The sequence below is a fragment of the Ursus americanus genome, chromosome 12 (genome assembly GCF_024610735.1).
Source record: "Ursus americanus isolate L20-20 chromosome 12, mUrsAme1.1.p, whole genome shotgun sequence".
Taxonomy (NCBI): domain Eukaryota; kingdom Metazoa; phylum Chordata; class Mammalia; order Carnivora; family Ursidae; genus Ursus; species Ursus americanus.
The window spans coordinates 42,939,292-42,961,142 of record NC_142138.1 but is presented as its reverse complement, the minus strand read 5'-3'; the positions used below and the strand labels follow the sequence as shown (position 1 = coordinate 42,961,142).

Here is a 21,851-nt window from a genome sequence, read left to right as displayed (position 1 = left end):
AGAAGTGGCATCCAGTTTACAAGTCTTCTTGTAGCTGGCAAAATTAAATTTTTGTTGAAAAAAGGGACCATTTTATTATATTTCAACCTCCCCTCAACTATGGAAAAAGAGAGAAGAAAAGCTCTTTTTTTTTTCCTTTTTCAGAATCCTGCTGGGCACCTTATCTCCTCTGTATTTTTCTGTGAGCTCAATTACTTCTAGATGAGAGTGAGGTACTGGGATGGGGACTGAGGCTGCAGGATGAGTGAGAACAGAGGAGCAACTGTGATGAATGAGGACCATTGTAACTGCCTTGGGTTGTACCCCATTCCCTTCTACACTGTGTATCTATTCTTTTCCTTACTTTTATTATGATCATGCTCATTGCTCTTTGATTCTATTTAAATTTCTCTTTAATTTTACCCCTTTCCTGATCCTTTCCTTGAGACTCAGACTTTAACATTCTTATGATCCCTTTCTTTACTCCTTGACTTCTTTTCTTTATCCCATTATGCTTTGTATTGTATTTATTTTTGTATTATGCTTTTCTTAACTCTTCGACTTCTTTTTGCTCTTACTCCCACTTTTAGATTTGGCCCCTTTCTTCACCTTGTTTTTATTGTATTTATCATCTTTTATTCGGAATTTCTTCTGCTGTCTCTCTCTTTACTGTTAGATTAATGGTCTTTAGCTTTCTTTTCCTCTTCACTTTTTCTGTTTGGACTCTTGGACACATACCTATGATCAGTTATATTTTTCTCTTTTACTCTAGCTGGACTTCTTTGATTTTGTTTCCATTTCTTTTGTTTAACTTACTCTCAAGCTCCTTTGATTCACCTTTCACCACTGGATACCCTCCTTCTTTGGGCTTTCTGAATCTCTTGCCTCCAATGTGAAGCAGCCTTACTATGTCTGAAATGATCCCTTGATCTGAATCTAGAGGGAGTTCAATAATCCTTGGTCCTATTCCTTTAATTTCGTTGCTAGACCTAATAACTGAAAGTCTCCTGTAGTATGAAGCAGTGTGGAAGTTAGGTAGATCTCTCTCTCTCTCTCTCTCTGTTTTCCCTTTCTTTGTCATCAGCTTTAGGAACACTTTTTCTAACTAGGAATCTATTTTCAGGTATAGGAGGGAACTCTTCTGGATGGACATTACACTTTTGTTATGCTTTAAGATTTTCAGCCTCACTTTCACTAAATGTGCTTTTCTTTTCTTTCGTGTGTGTATGTGTTTGGGAATTTTTTCTTAGGTTTCTTTTTCCTTTTTAAAATTTCTCTTCAGGGGCACCTGGATTGCTTAGCCGGTTAAGCATCAGACTTGGCTTCATCTCAGGTCATGATCTTGGGATTGTGAGTTTGAGCCCCATGTAGGGCTCTACACTCAGTGCAGAGTCAGCTTGAGATTCTCTCTATCCCTCTCCCTCTGCCCCTCCCCCCACCTGCTCTTGCTCATGCTGTCTCTCTCTCCCATTAAAATAAAATCTTTTTAAAAAATCTAAAAATAAAATGAAATAAAAGTTCTCTTCAGAAGTACTTTCAGAATTAGACTAGGACGGAGAATCTTTGAGCTGTATGAGTCACTGGATGAGGAGGAGGAGGATTTATGCTTTTTATTCTTAGCTCTAGTTTGGGAATTAGCTCTCCACACTGAGTATCTATCTCAGCAAATGGGTTGCTCACCGCATCTGTTTTCTGGTTTTTCTCTCTCCCACAACTTCCTGAACAGAATTCACTTGCCCAGAAACAACATGATACCCATCTAAATGAGGAGCTGGTTTTGTGGTTATGAAGAACTATGAACCTTTTGTATTCTTCCCCTTGTCACTGATAAGAGAGATTCTCTGTTGTGTTTAACAGAGAAACTCTCATCTTCAAAATATCCTCCATTAACAGATTCCCCTTCTCCTTCATTTTCTTCACTGAAGTCACCATCCAAACCATAAAATCTTTGACAATGCTGCAAAACTGAAAACTCTTATAATATAATGGCTTCTGAGTTAATTTTGATTAAAATTTTGTAAACTTTTGTAAACTTTCTATCTTTCGTCATAAATGTAAAACGTACTTCGCTCTCTTCTTCCTTAAATGTATTAAGGAATTCTTTTCTAGCTATAAACCAAAATAGTTCAATTTTAAACACAATTTTACCCATAGCTGTTGCTATACTTGTAGTTTTGAAATATTGGACACTAAGTATTGTAGTGTATGGTGTATGTAGATTAGAATGGCTTGCTATGCATTAGTGTCTGAAAATGACCAAATATCTTACTGTTCTTTCATTGAATATAGTGATTGAACAGCTGTTTTTTTACTACCTCTTGTGTCATAAACTAGTCTTAGAAAAATATAGGACTTTGCAAGTTATCAAGGTTTTTTTGTTTGTTTGTTTTAAAGATTTTATTTATTTATTTATTTATTTATTTATTTATTTATTTGACAGAGAGAGAGAGAGAGAAAGCGCACACAAGCAGGCAGAGTGGCAGGCAGCGGGAGAGGGAGAAGGAGAAGCAGGCTCCCAGCTGAGCAGAGAGCCCAACATGGGGCTCAATCCCAGGACCCTGGGATCATGACCTGAGCCAAATGCAGACGCTTAACTGACTGAGCCACCAAGGCAACCCTGTTTTTTGTTTTTTGTTTTTAAGTAGGCTCCATGCCCAGTGTGGAGAACAATGCAAGGCATGAACTCATGGCCCTGAAATCAAGACCTGAGCCAAGATGAAGAGTTGGATACTTAACTGACTGAGCCACACCAGTACCCCAAGGTTTTTAAAAGTTAAAATCATCACCATCAAATTATATTATCAGCAAGTATTTCTAGACTCCACATAAGATTTATAGTGTTTGGACTTCTTAAGGAGGTAACATGCAGACATAGTCAAATTTATGAAAAGGAAAGCTACACATTCTTTTGGATAGTGGATTATTGAAAAAGTGAAGTTAGAGGATGGAGTAAATTTGGAGAGGAGCAAAAGATCACGGAGGGGACAGACTGACAGATTCTGGAAGGAGAAAACAAGGGGATAAAGGGACTAACAAACTGAATCATCCGCATCTAGCCGACTGGAGTTAGGATCATTTACATGCATATAAGGTATGTCATTAATGTTACAATTTGGGCTGAAAGGAATTACAAAATCAAGCACTTAGCAGCATATAAAGTAACCCATGTTTGTAACTAAGAAAAATATTTTAGGTGGAAGACTTTTTTATTCATTATGGAAAGTTGAAGTATTTAAAATGTCGTTTTAGATGGAAATGATAAAACATACATCCCTCCCGACTTTGGTGTATTTTGAGGTATTAACCGATGTTGTTGGTTGTTTTTATTTTGTTGTTTTTCTTTTTTTTCCTGTTGCCTCCTTCATTGAGACAGCTAGACTATAAAGTAAGTGTTCCTCAAGGAAGTGTTATCAAATCCTCGATTTTTAACATCTCAAATCTAAGGTCCAGACCTGAGACAAAAGAATTGGAAAAATACCTGATTTTTCCTGTCCTCAAGACAAGATTCTCTAGACTTAGGGAAAAGGAGAGAAGTCAGAGGAAAAGAAGAGAACTCAGATGCTGGGTACCTGAGAAAAAACTTGGGCTCAGCTCTCTCTTGGATTTATTGTTAAGTCAGGTGTTGTAAGGTTTAGGGGAAAAGAGAACACTCCTCTCTGCATAATTTAAGAAATGCAAGAGCAGAAGGAATGTCACTTTTCCATTATACTTTGATAAGGTGGCAACATTCCAGAATTCTCCCTCACTCCCCCATGCCAATGACACAGGAGCAATAGGGTCAAGAGGGTGGTGTGGTAAGTTAGAGCTAAAAAGGGAGACTGAGGTAGCCTCTGTGCCCCAGGAGAGCATGCAGAGCAGCAGAAGCATTTCCCATGCATCAGAGGCTACTACAGTCACAAGGCAGGGCATTTTGGTGCCCCATTCTTTTTCTCAGCCTCCCAAAAGTCACAGAAACTAGTGTCCAACACAAGGAGGACACAGCTATAAACTTTGTGGACTGCCATTCAGGACCAGGAGGTGTGTCTCACGGGACAGTAGCATAGAAACGATGACAACTGACAACAGGTGATAGTCCCTCAGAACATACATGCAATCCCAATATAACGAGAGCGGAAACTGCATTGACTGAGATTGTTTTTCCAACATCTAGTGGAGTGGGGACTTGAAATAGAAATTAAAACATTTCTTGCATACTTGAGCTTATAAACTAAAATTTGGACCCATTATGTTATCAATAGTGATAGTTTGTGAAAGAAGTCTCCTTTCCTAACATTATCAGTATGAACTAACATCTTCAGATTCAATGGTCTATCAAAAACCATAAAACATACTAACATCAATTAGTGTAGAAACTCAGATCTGGATCTCAGTCATCAGATAAATGCTCAAATGGTAAACATACTTTTTAAAAAAAAAAAATTCCTATCATACCTAACACTAGTACTAGCTAACATTATTGAATATGTACTATATGCTGGACCTTGCCCTAAGCCTTAGGGATGGCATAGTTAATCCTTTCATTAGTCCTATAAGGTAAATACTCCCATTATGTATATATATTTTATACATGAGGATGTAAATATATTGACAAAGGTTGCAAAGCTTGAACTTTATGTGATTGGAGAACCCTTTGCATAATCATTATGCCATTCTGTCTAGAATGAAATACTGAAATACTACATCTTTAAAGTTACATCAAATAATCAAAATCTATGTTTTCCCCTAACCTTTAGAGTTTTTCTTTTGGAGAATTTAAGGCAAATTCAAGAGGGCTCTTAGCCAAGACACATCCTCTGGTGTCTGTCTCCAGTTTAACTATAGTTTCCAGAGAAGCAAGACTACTATGACCTTTTCCACAGATTATCTGATCATTGGGTGAGGCCCTTCCCCTGTGCAGGTCACCTACCAACATGAGCAGACATCTTTTCTTCCTGTTTGGCTCTGAAACTTCAGGTCATTATTTTTAGTTTTCACACTTAAGCTTTTGTACTTTAATCTGCTTTTCTGACCTGCCTCCCCTAAAGGCTATTTATCTTTCCTAGATCAATGACTTCATTCCAAAACCCAATATTTTGGAAAGAGAGAGAGGAAAAAAAGGAGGACTGCTTTTAACAAAATCCTCTTATTAAGGGCAACTTGGAGTTGTCAGTGCTGTGTTATAAAGCTTCTCTGTTGCTATCAGTTAAAACTAGCCTAAATAAGAAAGAAAAGTGTTTTGTGACCTTTTCTGGGATCACAGTACTTCAGTCATATCTGCTTGGAATATGACTCTCATCTTGGTATTTTTTCCCCGTAATATATAGTTATATGTGATTTTTTTCAAACCTCTCATCTAGGAATATATTGTTTTGAAGAAAAGTTTGAAAGTTAAACACAAACCTTTATTGAGAGTATTTGATATCTCTTATAAAAAATATGACTGAATAAAGTTACCCTTGAAGTTCTATTTTTATACTTAAAGTTTAAAGAAAGAAAAGGGATTAGCAGTTATTATTAGATTTTTATGTTAAAAATTATGAACTTTCAATATATAAATTTCAGGTTTTTCCCAATAGGCTTTATTACTTCTTCTGATTGTCTTTTCATTTTCCTGTGCTGTCCATCAACCAACTATTTCCTATCCTTTTGGGATTTTCCTCAATTTCTGTTTGCATTACAATGTCATATTTCTTTTATTTTAAATGATTTTAATTTCATTTTTAATATATAGTGAGAACACACTGTAATGAGTTCATTTCACTACTTTTCAGTTTCAAAATAACTTTGTCTTTTGAAATTTTTGCCTCCTAAAATAAGTCAAGCATTTCAGAGACTTCATAGAAAGAAATATTCTCTTTTCTCTTTAAATTTTCTGTATTTTAAAAGAGTTCCATGTGTCCAAGCACTTTTATAAAGTAGAGGTGTTTAGTAAAATAGAATCGCCAGTGTAATAAATATTTCTACATTGGGATATTTCTGTGGCAAAATTATGTAAAACAATTTATGGCTTTACACTTTTATTTTAGAAGAAAGATTGTTTTCTTTTTTTCTTCACAATAAAAAGAGCTTTACTAGATTTTTTCTGATTATGAAAGCATGTGCTTATTTACAATAGCTATGTTATAACAATAACTCAGCAGTTACATGCAGTAGACTTGTACATGTAGCAATGTAGATTTAAAACACATAGTATTAGGTAGAAAATGTAAGAAACAGAATGTGATACCATCTAAGTAAATTTAAAATATCTGTATAAAAAAACAAAAAAAATTTTTGTAGGACTACAAACTAAAGATTTACATCAAATGCATTAGCATAGCTGTCAGTGGGGGGCGGTTTGAGTGTTCTAAGTAGGAAATGGGGGTAAAAGAAGACATTTCACATAATACAGAAGTACAAAGAATTTAAAATCACCCTCAATCCCACTACTTAGTAATAATCACAGTGCGTATTTTGGAGTATAGCCATCCAGATAACACACACACACACACACACACACACACACACACACACACTTTCAGGATTATAATCTGCTTTTTAATCTTATTTTCATTTAACAGTACAATATAAATTGGTTGATATAAATCATTTTTAATGTAGTATGTGCATGGATCTGCACAACTTATTTAATGACTACCCTACTGATGTATATTTAGATTTTTTCCAGTTTTTTTAATGACTAATGTTGCAATTAGCATTCTTATACATATATCTTTATCTATTTGACTTTCATGAGAAATGCACGTTTAAATTATTGAAACAAATTGTCAAATTGCCTTCCAGAAATGCCATATTTACATTACTAATATGAAACTGTCTGATTCTCACAAGGTTTTAAAGCTTAAAACACTTGTAAAACAAACCAGCAGGGGCGCCTGGGTGGTGAAGTCGGTTAAACCTCGGACTCTTGGTTTCAGCTCAAGTCACCATCTCAGGGACGTGAGCTGTAGCACCGCTCGGGGCTCTGGGCTCAGCGCGGAGTCGGCTTGGAGTTTCTTTCTCCCTCTCCCTCTGCTCCTCCGTGCTCTTTCCCCCTGTCCCTCTCAAATGAATAAATGAATCTTAAAACAAAAACCGGGGGCGCCTGGGTGGCTCAGTCATTAAGCGTCTGCCTTCAGCTCAGGGTATGATCCCAGCGTTCTGGGATCGAGCCCCACATCAGGCTCCTCTGCTGGGAGTCTGCGTCTTCCTCTCCCGCTTCCCCTGCTTGTGTTCCCTCTCTAGCTGGCTGTGTCTCTCTCTGTCAAATAAATAAAATCTTAAAAAAAAAAAAAAAAAAGAAAGAAAACAAAAACCAAACAGGAACAAAAGTATCTCTCCATATTCCAGGCCATCCAAATGTCCAGATCTCATCAATAGAATTAATTTACTCACAGAGTCCTTTCCATTCAGTGGGAGATGAGAGACGACAAACCATGTTAATGTCATTACACAGTCAATGACTTAGCACTGACTTGGTCCGACCTATGTATCGGAGACTGAGTGAACTACACCAAGAGAACGCAGAAAGAATGCAACTAGAACGACTCCTCGTTCCATTTACACAGATTCACTTATGGAGTACATCAGCTTATTTGCCCTTGTACAGGCATCAGAATCGTGAAGTTAAAAGAATTAAAGCCTTTAATTACTGACAGCTGGATCTATGTTCTAAGTATTGTGAGTTGTCTATTTTTTCAACCTCATTCTTAAAGTGCCTTTTATTATGTTTTTGAGTGTTCTGACCTCATTGGCAACAGTCGAATTTGTTTTCAAACATGGCCTCCAAATCAGACAGCAATTCCAGCCTGGTGGAGTGGGCAGAGCTGGGCTGTGGAGCCAGACTGACTGGGGGCCTTGTCCAAACGCCTGTGCTGCAGGGCCTTAGGCTAGTCACTAAACTTTTTTGTCTCTGTTTCCTAAGTATTACACAGAGATAAGGCTATCCACCGGGCTGTATCTCCAGGATCTAGAGCAAATATTTCAACAAATATTTGTTAGTTAACTCTAAGTAACAAGTAGCAATAATGAACGTGAAATGTCTGGTACCTAGAAAATACTAAGTGGTAGCTATTGTCATATTAAGATAAGATATGAGGATGATGTTGAAGGAGAGAAGCAAAAAGCAAAAAATTTCAGATAGTCCAGATCGCCAGTCAGAGTCCAACATTACATGCTAGGGCCAGTGTGAGTTTGAAAATGTGGAAATTAATATTGACAGTTTGGAAGAAGAGACGGAGTTGCCCTGAATTAGGCTCAGCATTCAGGGTTACCAACAGCCTGTCCAAATGGAAAATACACATGTGGCTTTTAACAATGTGTGAATGTGAATAATCAACTCATCAAGGTAAAGTCCTTAAGCTTTTTCTACCCAATATCATTGCTATACCCAAAGCCATATTGCAGAAAGAATTGATAAATGCATGTTTTCTTAATTCTACTGTGTGGCAGGAATTTAAGTTATAATCTCTTTTCAAGGCACATCTTTATTAAAAGGGAATTATTCAAAGCCATCTGAGTGGCAATTACTACATAAAGGCTAATTGACCTAATTAATCTAATGTGGGTCGATGGCTCTGTACTACCCAAAGAAGGTTTTCAAATGAAAGGGGGAAAAAAAGGAACTCCAAAAGGAATTTCTTTAAGTGAACATCCTTAAATTTAGTGAGTCTGATTTATTTCTTGCACACAGACATAATATTGCTGCATATTATAAAAATAATATAAAAAGAGATAGACTAATTCTCTGAGGATCCTGAAGAATATTCTGTTCATCACTCAGGGGAAGGCACTATATAAATTACATTATAACAATACTGCCTCTTTCTGATAACGTAGCACTGAAAGAAGAATTCAACATGACAAGAAGTCAAATTTACTATCCTACTGTTTTGATTCTCTGGGTGATGTGATAAAGTGCATGCTGATACCTGCTTTTTATTTGATTAACTTCAGCTTCCTTGAATATGCTGGCTTGTTCCATTTGGAGTACTGACTGCCAGATATAGACTGGGACTGATAATATCTGGGCCCTACGACTGAGGAGAGAATGCATAATGTACACCTGTGGTAGGCAAAATAAGGCCCCCAAAGGTATTCATGTTTTAATCTCCCGTATTTGTGAATATGTCAAATTACATGGCAAAAGGGACCTTGAACATATGAAGTTAAGGATCTTGGGATGGGGAGAGTATCCTCGATCATCCAGATGGGCCCAGTGTACTGATAGGTGTTGTTGTAAATGAAAGAAGTAAGCAAGAGAGTCAGAGAAGGAGATGAAAGGATGGAAGCAAAGGCCAGAGAGACAGAGAGAAAGGGAGACAGATTTGAAGACGTGACACTGCTAGCTTCAATGTTGGAGAAAAGGGCCTCAAGTCAAGGAATGCAGGCAGCTTCTGGAAAAGTCAAGAAAATGGATTCTCCCCTACAGCCTCCAGAAGAGATGTAGCCCTGCATTTAAAAATCAAGAAACCTTGATTTTAGCCCAATGACACTGATTTTTGGACTTCTGACCTCCAGACATGTAAGTAATAACTTTGTGTTGTTTTAAGCCAGAGTTTGTGGTAATTTGTTATAGCGTCAAGAGAAAATAATATGCCACCTTTGGGCTCATGGCACCGAGCTACACTGATGTCATTTTAGTTGGATTGAAATGACTTTCCCAAACCGTACCTATAACCCAAGACAGAGCTATGACATAAACCAGGGAAGCACCACCGCAGCAGCTCTCACTTTGCCTTTTATTCATCACAAGTTCACTTTGCTCCTATTTACCCTGAGGCCTTTAGAGAGATGGAGAGTTAGTGAGGGGCTTCCTAAATGTGGGAAGAAATCAGTTCTGTCATGAGTTAATTCCCCTCTCCTAGGATTTTAAACCCCAAAGATATTTTCTAAAAAGATATTTTCAACTATATGGGGCACCTGGGTAGCGCAGTCATTAAGCGTCTGCCTTCGGCTCAGGGCGTGATCCTGGCGTTGCCGGATCGAGTCCCACATCGGGCTCCTCCGCTAGGATCCTGCTTCTTCCTCTTCCACTCCCCTGCTGTGTTCCCTCTCTCACTGGCTGTCTCTCTGTCACATAAATAAATAAAATCTTTTTTAAAAAAAAAAAGATATTTTCAACTATAAACAATGTCTTTTAATCAACGTGGTCTCTGTTCTGTACTCAAAATTAAATCGGCATGAACCGCTTAGAGGATGAGGAAAATGTTCACAAAGCCTTTAGAAAGTGGTTAAGTGTCTTCACTGGGAGTCACCAGACTGGATATGCCCTTGGGCTAATAGGGTAGAATGGGAAGGAGATTTGAGCAGCTGATCAAAATCTTACATGGGGCAGAGAAATTTTAAAATGATACTATGAACCGCCACTGTGCCAAGGAGCACTTACACCCATTAAGGAGCATTATCCTATTATCCCACGCTTACTCTCCCTACTTTTAACTGAGGAAGGTAAAGCTGAAGAAATGGCAGCACCCCCACTGTTGTGCACGGCAGGCTTACTCCAAGTCCCTTCTCCACGTCAGAACTTCCTTGGCTGTCACTTGGAAAGTTTTCTATACGACAGAGTCACGTCAGATTTGTTTTTTTCTTGATGTTCAGAGTGTGCCACCCCAGCAAATTCTTGAGGATGTGGGGAGAGTTTGCGAGAGGAAACGTGTGTATCACATACAACACGCAGCAAAGCGTTACTGCCAGATGCAGTCAGAGCATGGGCAGGTTGTGCGTTGCAAGCGTGCCTTTCTCTATGTGCACAGTTCTGATGGGGCCAATGGAAAGGCCTGTTAACTGATGACATGATAGTGACTCTATTAGAAGAAAGGCAAACGTGAAAATGAGTAAGTGCACATTTTGATTCTGACCATTGCAATCGTTCCAGCGAGGAAGAAAAGCAGGAGGAATCCAGCGAGGTAGCAAGCTTTTGGTTGGGTACCAAGTTTTCTGATGGACGTGGGTGAACAGTGAACAGGATGACACATACCCAAGGTCTTGGAGTAGCTCAAGTCTTCAAGGAAGACTAAATGCTAAAGAAAATTTAAAATCTAGAGCAAGAGGAGTTCTGGTCCGGGAAAAGCCCTGGCTTGAAAACAAAGATGCTAAGTTAGCATATAGCCGCAGAGGGGAAAAGAACTTCTCCACTCCTACTTTACTACCTTTGTTTTTTTTCTGGGTAAGAAAACTGGAAGATTGACTGGAAAGGATGGAACAAATGTTAGGAAAAAGGATTGCAGCCCCAGCTTGTCCAAGATTCCACATCTGAACCATTGCATCCCAAGGAAAGGTAATATAATAGATTGAGAAAATAGGCTTCGAAGTCAGATACACTTAGCATCTACTTTATTCTCCTAGCAAGTTACTTAACAGCTCCAAATTTCAGTTTCTTCCCCTGTAAAATTGGGATAATAGTCTACTTCATAGGGCAGGGGAACAATTCAACATAAAGCACTTTAACCAGTACCTGGCACATAATAGATACTTGATGCACAGTGGCTATTTGCTGTATCATTATTGTTTTTATAGACTAAATAACTGAAATGACATCAGAAGTCTTTAAGAAATTGTGAAGAAAGAATAAATATTGTGAATAAGTAGCCAATAAACCTAGGACTAATTATATTAAAGATGCTTTTTACCAGTTTCCAGTATAATTTTTTTAGTGATCTCTAGGAATAGTTGAAGTTTGGTAAGGTCATGCCAACCTAAATGCATTTTCCTCTTTCTAAAGGGGTATGTATATCCTGGAAACCAGGGGAGTTTTATAGACGAAGAGTATTGGGGTTTCAGCCTCACCAGGGATCTCATGATACCCCTATGAAAGAACTGTGCGCTGGCTGTTCCAGGTAGGAAGATTTTAACTTGTTGAATAATCCTAACAGTGCTACTTAAGAAATGTCATAACTCCAGAGGAATGTTTCCAGGAGGAATAACTTAGAGGTTGGCCCCTCAGTCTTAAATTGTTCAACATTTTCACTAATGACTTTTATGCTAACATCTGCAGCATGCTGTTTAGTGTAAGAATGCTAGGATTCAAAAGATTAGGATTCAAATGATTCTCATATGCCCAAACAACAGACTAAATATGGAACAATATGGAATTTATCCACAAAATTCTAGTCTTTTACTTTAGTCTAATATCAAACTCTGTAAGCAGTGTATAGGGTACATGTTTAAGCAGCCCATATTATTTTTTTAAAGGTTTTATTCATGGGGTGCTTGGCTGGCTCAGTTGGTAGAGTATGCAACTCTTGATCTTGGGGTTGTGAGTTCGAGCCCCACACTGGATGTAGAAATTACTTAAAAATAAAACCTTAAAAAATGTATGTAAAGGTTTGGGGGACCTGGGTGGCTCAATTGGTTAAGCGTTTGCCTTTGGCTCGGGTCATGATCCCAGGGTCCTGGGATGAAGCCCCACATTGGGCTCCCTGCTCAGCAGGGAATCTGCTTCTCCCTCTCCTGCTTCCCCTGCTTGTGCTTGCTCTCTCTCTCTCTCTCTCTCTCTCTCTGTGTGTGTGTGTGTGTCAAATAAATAAATAAAATCTTTAAAAAATTAAAGCAGAATTTCAAGGAGATACTTGTTTATCCATGTTCGTAGCAGTATTATTCACAATAGCCAAAAATAGAAGGAACCCAGGTATCTATCAGTGGATGAATGGGTTAAAATGTGATATATACATACAATGGAACATTATTCAGCCTTAAAAAGGAAGGAAATTCTGATACATGCTGCAGTGTGGATGAACGTTGAGGACATTATGGTAGGTGAAATAAGCCAGACACAAAAGGACAAACACTGTGTGACTCCACACATGAGGTACCCAGAGTAGTCAAATTCATAGACACAAAAAGTAGAATGATTATTTCCAGGGTCCGAAGGGATAAAGGGGAATGGGGAGTTATTATCTAATGGGTACAAAGTTTCAGGTTTGCAAGATGAAAAGAGTTCTAGAGGTGGATGGTGGTGATGGCTGCACAGCAATATAAATATACCTAACAGTGAATTGTACTCTTTTTAAAATATATATATATTTTATTTATCTATTTGTTTGAGAGAGAAAGAGAGGAAGCACAAGATGGGGGGGTGGATAAGAAGGGACAGAGGGAGAGGGACAAGTGGACTCCTTGCTGAGCAGGGAGCCTGAGGCAGGGCTCACTCCCAGGACCCTGAGACCATGATCTGAACCAAAGTCAGACATTTAAGTGACTTGGCCACCCAGGCGTCCCTGATGTTTTTTTCTTAAAAATGGTTTAGGGGCATCTGAGTGGCTCAGTCGTTCAGCGTCTGCCTTCGGCTCAGGTCATGATCCCAGGGTCTTGAGGTTGAGCCCCGCATCAGGCTCCCTGCTCAGCGGGAAGCCTGCTTCTCCCTCTCCCACTCCCCCTGCTTGTGTTCCCTCTCTTGCTGTGTCTTTCTCTGTCAAATAAATAAAATCTTAAAATAAAATAAAATAAATTAAAATAAAATAAAATAAAATAGAAAGGTTTCCTCTTGGAGACAAAATGTCTTCCTGTTTCTCACTTTGGGGACCAAACCCATTTTTTATAAATAAATAAATAAATAAACAAATAAATAAATAAATAATAAAAATAAAATAAGTAAAAATTATTTAGATGGGGGCCACTGGATGGCCTAGTTAGTTAAGTTGGTTAAACATCTAATTTTGCTCTGTGCTGGGCATGGAGCCTGCTGAACATTTTCTCTCTCCCTCTCTCTTGGCACTCCCTACCACCATTCTATATCTTTCTCTTTTAAAAAAAAAGGTTAAGATGGTAATATTAAATATATTTATTATATAATTATTATATATTATTGTATATAATTTAATTATATTAAATGTATTTCATCATATTTTTTTAAAAAGTAAACCAATGTAAAATCTTAAATATATCAAGAGCAACCTTGTACAAAAAAGATGAAATCTGTCATTATTACTTTGTAATTTATATCTTTTAAAATGTTGATACTCAGTATAATTGTGAGAGGGAGAGGACAGATATATCTATTTTTAAAATAAAAGACACTGGGCGCCTCGGTGGCTCAGCCGTTAAGCGTCTGCCTTTGGCTCAGGTCATGATCCCAGGGTCCTGGGATTGAGCCCGCATCGGGCTCCCTGCTTGGTGGGAAGCCTGCTTCTCCCTCTCCCACTCCCCTTGCTGTGTTCCCTCTCTCGCTGTCTCTCTCTGTCAAATAAAATAAAATAAAATAAAATAAAATAAAATAAAATAAAATAAAATAAAATAAAATAAATAAAATAAAATACACTGAGGTTTAGAGAGGGGAGCCCAGGACTCCTGATTCAAGGGCCAAATATCCCCCCTTCCAACTCCTCCCTGGCCACACGTTGCTCCCAGTGGCTAGGTTTTGAGGGTGTGTGATTTCAGTTATCTGCACTAATACCACGCTTGGATGTTGTTGCAGTTATAAACATCTCTGATAAGTTGATGTGGTAGGGATGTTTGTCTCTCTGCCAAGCTGGTGACAATGTAATGATAGTATTGTCAACCAGTGTCTTTGATGATTATACACATTTATCAGACAGTGTAATCATCTCTACTATGCCAGTTGCTCACACACCAGAAATGAAGCTCCAGGAACAGTTTATTACTCTGACAAGGATAATAGGTCATTATTACCAAATCAGCAACACAGTGCTTTAAAAATAAATGACCCTGCTTCCTATCATTATTTATTTTTCATAAGGGCCTCAGGTTTGTCTTAGCATCTAACAGCAGGAGACAATTACCCTATAATATTCTTCTTCTTTTTTTTTTGGTATGTCTTAAATGGTCTTCAGCGGTAAATGAAATGTTTCTGTTGACCCCAAAATAGTAGCCTGGGTGGTTTTATAGAGGCATTAAAAGAAAATGGGTAGATTCATACCGTCTTCCTTTGTCATCCAATTCTGTTGAAAAAGAATGGCCAGCTAGGAAGATGGGGGGAGGGGGGAGAGGCTGTGGACTACTCACACGAATGAAGGTGTGTTTAATGTTGTCTTAATGCTATTTGATTGGGCCATCAGAGTGTACAAACAATCCTCAATGTTGCCCCTTCTCTATGTAGAGTGGTTTTTGTTTTTTGGGGTTTATTTTCAAGTAGGCTCCACACTGGGCACTCCATTGTGGGACTTGAACTCACAACTCTGAGATCAAGGCCTGAGCTGAGCTAAGAGTCGGATGCTTAACATACTGAACCACGCAGGTGCCCCTATGTGGAGTGTTTTAAAAGGGAAACTGGTAACTCATAAAAGGAAAAATTCCTCTCTGCTTGCCCAGAAGTTCCCCAGCTCCTCCTCCCCTCAGACAAAACAGCCTGAAGGGCCTGAGGGGTTCTTCCCAGAGCTGGGAACCTGCTCCTACCACTTGGCCAGAGGTTCTGCTCACAGGGCAGCCCTCCTTGCACTGAGTTTGGATTAAATCCCAACCCCTGCTGGAGATGGGACGTTGCCTCCAGCTTCAACTGAAGAAGGCCCCGTGAAGGACAGGAACTCTTGTTTTCTAAGGAGGGAAGGGGGAGAAGTGGCTGGGCGAGGATCCCGTGTTTCTTTGGCAACTGAGAACCATCCTGTTAGGGGTGGCCGCTAGCTTTCAAATCGAAAAGAAGCTTGTAACTGTAAAAGGCTACGATGGGTTTCCTGCTCCCCCACCCTTTTAGAGGCAAAACCTATTTATGAGGCTTTATTAAGTGCAAATAAGTCCCTCGGCTTCAACGGAGAAGCAGCAGCTGCTGAAGATGTGGTCATTTGCATATAAATGACATGATTTCAGCTCAGAGAAGAATATTGAAAAATATACATGTCGACAATGGAATCCTGATAGATTCACACATATTAAGGTCAGATATTGTAATTTTTAAGGCTGCTGCATGCTGATGACTGCATCATATCACACATTCAATTCTGTTTGGGTTATATGAGTTTTATCTTCTATGAAATGGATGATTTTTATTGTGAATTAATTAAACTACTTTCTTTATTCCTAAACATGAGAACATCTAGGTCAATAAGCTAAATGCTCTACAAATGCAAAGGCTCCGTGACAGGCAAAGTTACCAACTGCAAACTTGAGTGTTCCTTACGGCTAACGAAGAGGGATGTGTGCCCAGGAGTCTCCCAGCCAAGAGACTGTGTGGCGCTTTCTCTAATTTTCATCGTCCGCCACAGGGTCGACCTTTTTTTGAAGGGCCAAAGGAGGCTCCGGTTTTTATATTTGAAGAAGCTTTCTAACAGCCTGCCTGAAAGATGAGTGGGGAAATTCCCATAGCCCAGAAAGTCCCACAAATTTCCCAAGTGCCCACCGTTGTTCCTGGCCCCCTGGCCTGTGGCTTGGAGTTCAGGGCTGGCAAGAGACACATCCTGGATTCATCTGCACTGTTCCCAGGCAAGTGTCCCCCACGCTGCCTGGAGGAAGTCGATGGGTTTCTCTCAAATATCGCCAATTTTGGCCCTGCATCAATCAGGGTGCTTGTTGGCTCCTTTCCCACCTGCAACACAGAGCTTGTTTAGAAACTGCTGCTGTATATTGGCTGCCAGGAAGGCCATAGACATACACACACTACCTTCACCTTGCCAACCAGCCCACAGCTCTCTCTCGAGAACATTTTCCTGTAAATGATGATCACTGAAGTGATAACTTTAGATCTTCTCATAAAAAATAGTATCTTTAAGTAACAGACTTGATTCCTACTGATCGAGTATCTGATCATTGAGTTACTTATTCAATAAGTCAGGTCACTTTTTTTTTTTAAGATTTTATTTATTTGAGAGAGAGAGCACAAGCAGCAGAGGGAGGGGTAGAGGGAGAAGCAGACTCCTCACTGAGCAGGGAGCCCGATGTGGGACTCAATCCCCGGACCCTGAGATCATGACCTGAGCCAAAGGCAGATGCTTAACCGACTGAGCCACCCAGGCGCCCAGGTGGCAAATTCTCAATGTAGTTTTAAACCCAACACATGAACATTTACTAGCTGAATAAAATCCTTGGTATATACACACTATCTAACAGAGATGATTAAAGATGACTAATAAATAATTGAATAGCTAGCAAGGAAAAAAGGAAATTTAGAAAGTCGCCATAAATATTTGTGTTTCATAGAGAACTTTAGAGCCTTCAGAGAACTCTATTACACTAACTTGAAAAAAGAATTCCAATGTCAATTTGCTGATGTATTCAATATATTCTCTTAAAATGATTTGTGGAAATATATATGATGCTTTAGTTTTAAGAAAGATTTTAGAACTCTAAATTTTAAATGCTTAGTCCTAGGTAATTGATCAAATTATACACACAGAATATGATTGTATTATCCAAAGTTTGGCATTGGGTTATCAGAGAAGTGTGATTAAACCACCCTGGGGGTGGATCCAGGTATCATGAGGCCTGAAGCTTATACAATTTGGAGGGCCCTCTTTAAAAAAATACAAAATTACTGACATTTATTTAGGTTGAGAAAAAAAATCACAACAAAATTATAAACTTAAAAAAAAATCACAACAAATTACAAAATCACAAAAGCCACAAAACTAACATACTTGGATCAATTTGCTGACTACACACCTCCACATTTTCCCTCTACAACTGACTACCTCTTTAGTCTATCCTCTAATATGGGTGATAAAATGTGGTTTTTTTATTAATGATAGTTTTTTTAAGTTTATTTCATTTCTGCAGCTTGCTACAGGTAATGTCATGTAAGGTTTTGGGATTGTTGTCAAATTGGGGAAAACCTCAATCTGTTTCTTTCACACATGAGCTGTAAAATTTCAGGGAATTTCGAGTCTTCTTGTGGAATGACTGATCCTAAACACTTCCATGTTTTCCTAGTACCTACGGCCACAGGCCACATTGGTTTCTATGGCAATGTGCTCTCCAGCCCTACACTTTGGTGTTCCTGGAAATAGTGTCTGTGGAAGATGTCCTTATATCAGGACAATTAGTCATATCTTCACAATATACAGAGTTGACTGTAAAACATACATTAAATACATTCCCAACTCAACTTTGGCATGGCTGAAGGGACAATGAGTCTTATTAGAATGAGCCCTGCAGAAAGATTCCTGGCCCTCTCTGCCCTCGGACAGTCTAGTGGTTCTCGTGGTCATTGCTGCCTTTCAAGGCCCAGCATTGAAGAGACTGGGGAAAGAGAAGTCAAGCAGTAAAGCCAAGCAGAGGACAGTTGAACAGTCTCCTCCATCAACACAAGCCCCTTCAAGTTAAAGAAGAAAAGCTGTTCTCTAAATCCATGAACACAGTGCCCTCCAGACTCCCTCCTACCAGCATTCTCTGTTCACCAGTTCAGTTTGGCCAGACTAGAATTAAAACCAGAAAATGCCCCGAGAAAGAGAAAGATAAGAGCCCCAAGTGGATGTCAGTATCCCTGGGGAGAGATTGACTGAACACAACCAATTCTCTGGTGGGTCCATGGTCCCCATCTTCTAGAGGAGCTCTTCTAAAAGCAGCACATCCTGGAGACGCCAGAGATGAGACGGACACTCTGTTCTGTCCTAAGAAGAAGATGAAGCTGGCAGTTTAGACTGCTGAAAAACAGTTTGAGATAAGCTTGCAGTTCCATAGAAATTAATCCGTGCCTCTAGGTAGCACGTAAGCCTATTGGAAAGCTTCTTCAATTCAAGCAGTTAATAATATATCAAGTCTTGTAGCTTAAGGGATACAATTTTCAAAATTATTGTACTGAGGGAATCATAAATTCTACCAAGAGGAAGGTTGTAGTCCAGATATTTTATTTTAGATTTCCATCTAGGGTGCATTATGACACGCCACATGAAAGTCAAATCGTCCATGTAAAATGGTTTCCAGGTGATAAGTTTACCCCAAGGGGTCCAGTAAAGTAATACATTCAGAGTTATATCTGACTTTCACAATCTATAAAGACTAGTTATCAATTTTTTGAAAGATTTGATAAGCAGGAACAAAAAAATAGCTTATGGATGCTGACATTTGTCTCATTAATGGGAACAGCATAAGAAGTACAAGCTCCTTCTGGATTTGGCTGTAAATACACCACTGACATACATTTTGGAAGGTTGCTATTTTGTGCTGGTGGGAGTGTATTTGTCTAACCTTGCACTGACTATAACAGACATAAGGAAGCAGTGATATTACTGTCAGCCACATTCAGCTTTTTAAAACAGGGGCACCCACTCTGCCAGTATCTGTCAGACTCCAGGCCACTGCATATTAAAAATTATGTTCCATCAACACTGTCTGGCCTAGTGGAAGTTTTATTAGGAAATAATTCTCCTGTTGTGTTTGGGGAAGGAAAGAAAAAAAAAAACTCCACTTCACCCAATAGGATTCAAAGTAATAATTAATGTTCTTTCCATCCTCAGAATAGGAAAGCTTTGACTTCCCCAGTGTTTCATGTGAATGCCACTACCCCTCCTTGCAAGGGCAGAGCTAATACACTTATGAGAAACAGGCGGGGGGGGGGCGCAGGTACTAATTAATTGCCAGTTTGAGCATTGCCTATCTGTAGCATCATTCTGTGTATTGTAAGGCATTATTTTCAAAAGTTACTCCTGTTACCAGGGAAAAAGAATTACATTCTTTTTTTCAAGAAGACAAGACGGGTAAATTTGCCAAAGATGGTTATTGAAACAATAATAGTAATAACAAAGTGCTTACGCTTGCTTGGCTTTGGTCAAACTTTCTAGTTTAAAGTGCATTCCTGGGAGGGTGCTGACTGCCCAAACCGCAGAAGAAATGCTCTGGGCTGCCTGCATCATCGCTCGAGTTCATAAGGTGAGACACAAGGAATGGCTACACTCCTCGCCTGTCCAGAGTTCAAAACTAAACCATTCTTCAAAAAACTCACCATGCATTTGAACGAAAGTATATTGCGGTAATATTTCATTTATCTAGCAAATGCCATCAGTAAATTACGGGCTTTTCTGCAAAGGTAAGTCTTCCAAAATAATTAAGTGATATTTTTATTTTAACCCATTCTGTGCAACCTCATTGCAATTCAGCCTTTATAAAATAACTGCTTACCTCCCTACCATTTGGATTTGAGTGAACATATATACCAACCTTTCCTTTGTGTAAGTGAATTATTGCTCCTAGGTACCACCCAGTAGCGGCTACAGGGGCTGCTGAGCTACACAGGGCGGTCTGGCTGTGACTTTCGGGCTCCTCCCTGGCCTTAGCATTTCCTGCTCCCGCTCACTGTGAGCTTACCTGTAAATCCCACTCATCACTTCTCAGCAGAGGAGGTGGGGTTTTGCAGGTGAGGGCAGGGGTTTTGGAGTCCCACATTCTGGAGTGAATTTCAGCTCCACCACTTACTACCTGTGTGAACTTGACAATGATCCTCTGTTTCCTTGTTCATAAAATGGAAAATAAATACCCACTATAGGGTTGTTGTGAAATGAAGGGCTGTTAGCACAGAATCCGGGACTGAGGCACAACTGTCAGGCTTGCACAGAGTACATGGCAGAGTGAGTCAGCGCTGAGAGGACCCCAGGGTCCTTGCGACAGCTCAGTACACTGTTCAGGGGCCTTCTTTACTTACTTGTGTGTCGGCTGCTGGCTAGGAGACAGCTGAACTTTCCAGCATCTCACCCCTGAAGACACAGATATCCAGGCCATGGCTGTCCCTAGTAATTTAAGGATTTTATTTATTTGTCAGAGAGAGGGGGCACAAGCCAGGGAATGGCAGGTAGAGGGAGAAACAGGCTCCCCGATGAGCAAGGAGCCCAATGTGGGGCTTGATCCCAGGCCCCTGGGATCATGACCTGAGCTGAAGGCAGATGCTTAACCGACTGAGACACCCAGGCGTCCCTGAGCCTACTGATTTAAAGCAGCACCATCCAGCCTTCTCTCTGTGCCTTTCCTGCTTGCCTATCTGTATAAATAAAATTAAGTTTCTTTTTAACTGTTTTCCCATTACATGGAAATGCTTGAGCAGATCTCTCCAGATTTGGAGGTCTGACATTGCATAGAAACGATACAGAATGCCCAACATTAACTTCAGGAAGACCTGGGGGCAGGGGGTCATCAGGTCAGTGGTTCTCAGCCTGCAGCGTCCATCAGTATCACTAGTGGAGGGCCTATGAAAACACATTCCTGAGCCCCACTCCCAAAGTTTCTGAGTCAGTGGATCTGGGGTGTGACTTGAGAATTTACATCTGATCAGTTCCCAGGTAAAGCTCATGCTGATGTTGCCGGTCTAGGGATCACACTCTGAGAACCACTGCCGCAGGGAATCCAAAGTCGAGTAGGTGTTGTTGATTTGCAATCAGCCAGCGGCACCCGGCGCCCCTGTGCCAGTCCTAGGCTGATGATTGTCCAGAGGCAGGCTGGGAGGCCAGCTAATTCTACTGAAGTAAAGCCCGCCCTCTGCTCTCCTCCGGGGTAAGTGGTGATTTGTAACTTGATTCCTAAAAAGTTTGACTGAAGTGAAGGGTAAAGCAGATTTTTTTGCTGTCTTAATTCCTTCCTACATGCCACTGCCTACTAAATACACATAGCTGAAGCACTCCCACCCCTGCGCCTGTCCTTCTCTTATTTCCTCCCCTAAATCCACAGTGGCTGATTAACGTGGGGTGTGAGTGGGGCTTGTGGTCTGAATTATTAGCAATTGGGGAAGGTGAGACCCATTTAAATGGTTCTTAATTTCCCACCCCACACTTGGGTGAAAAGGAGTCAGTTTTCTAACTATTTGCGAGCCGGAAATTGTGTTCATAAAACATTCAGTTGAGATGACTCCAAACCATGTTCCTATTCTAAAATTCAAATCACACATACTTAATTGAAATGGAAAACAGCTTTCTGAGACCTAGTCTCAGTGACCCTGACTTCGCAGGTGAAGGTATTCCAGGGAATTTTCTGCCAGACCCAAAGGGGAGAGTTACCTTGATGGGCCAAGCTCATCCTGCCTGCATCTGTGTGGCCTGAGGAGAAAA

The 21,851-nt window shown here is 39.8% G+C and overlaps 1 pseudogene; it reads right to left on the bottom strand.

The window, feature by feature from the left end:
* Positions 1-314: 314 nt before the first annotated feature.
* LOC123794894 (peptidyl-prolyl cis-trans isomerase G-like) lies at positions 315-20,202 on the bottom strand (annotated as a pseudogene).
* Between the last annotated feature and the right edge of the window lie 1,649 nt (positions 20,203-21,851).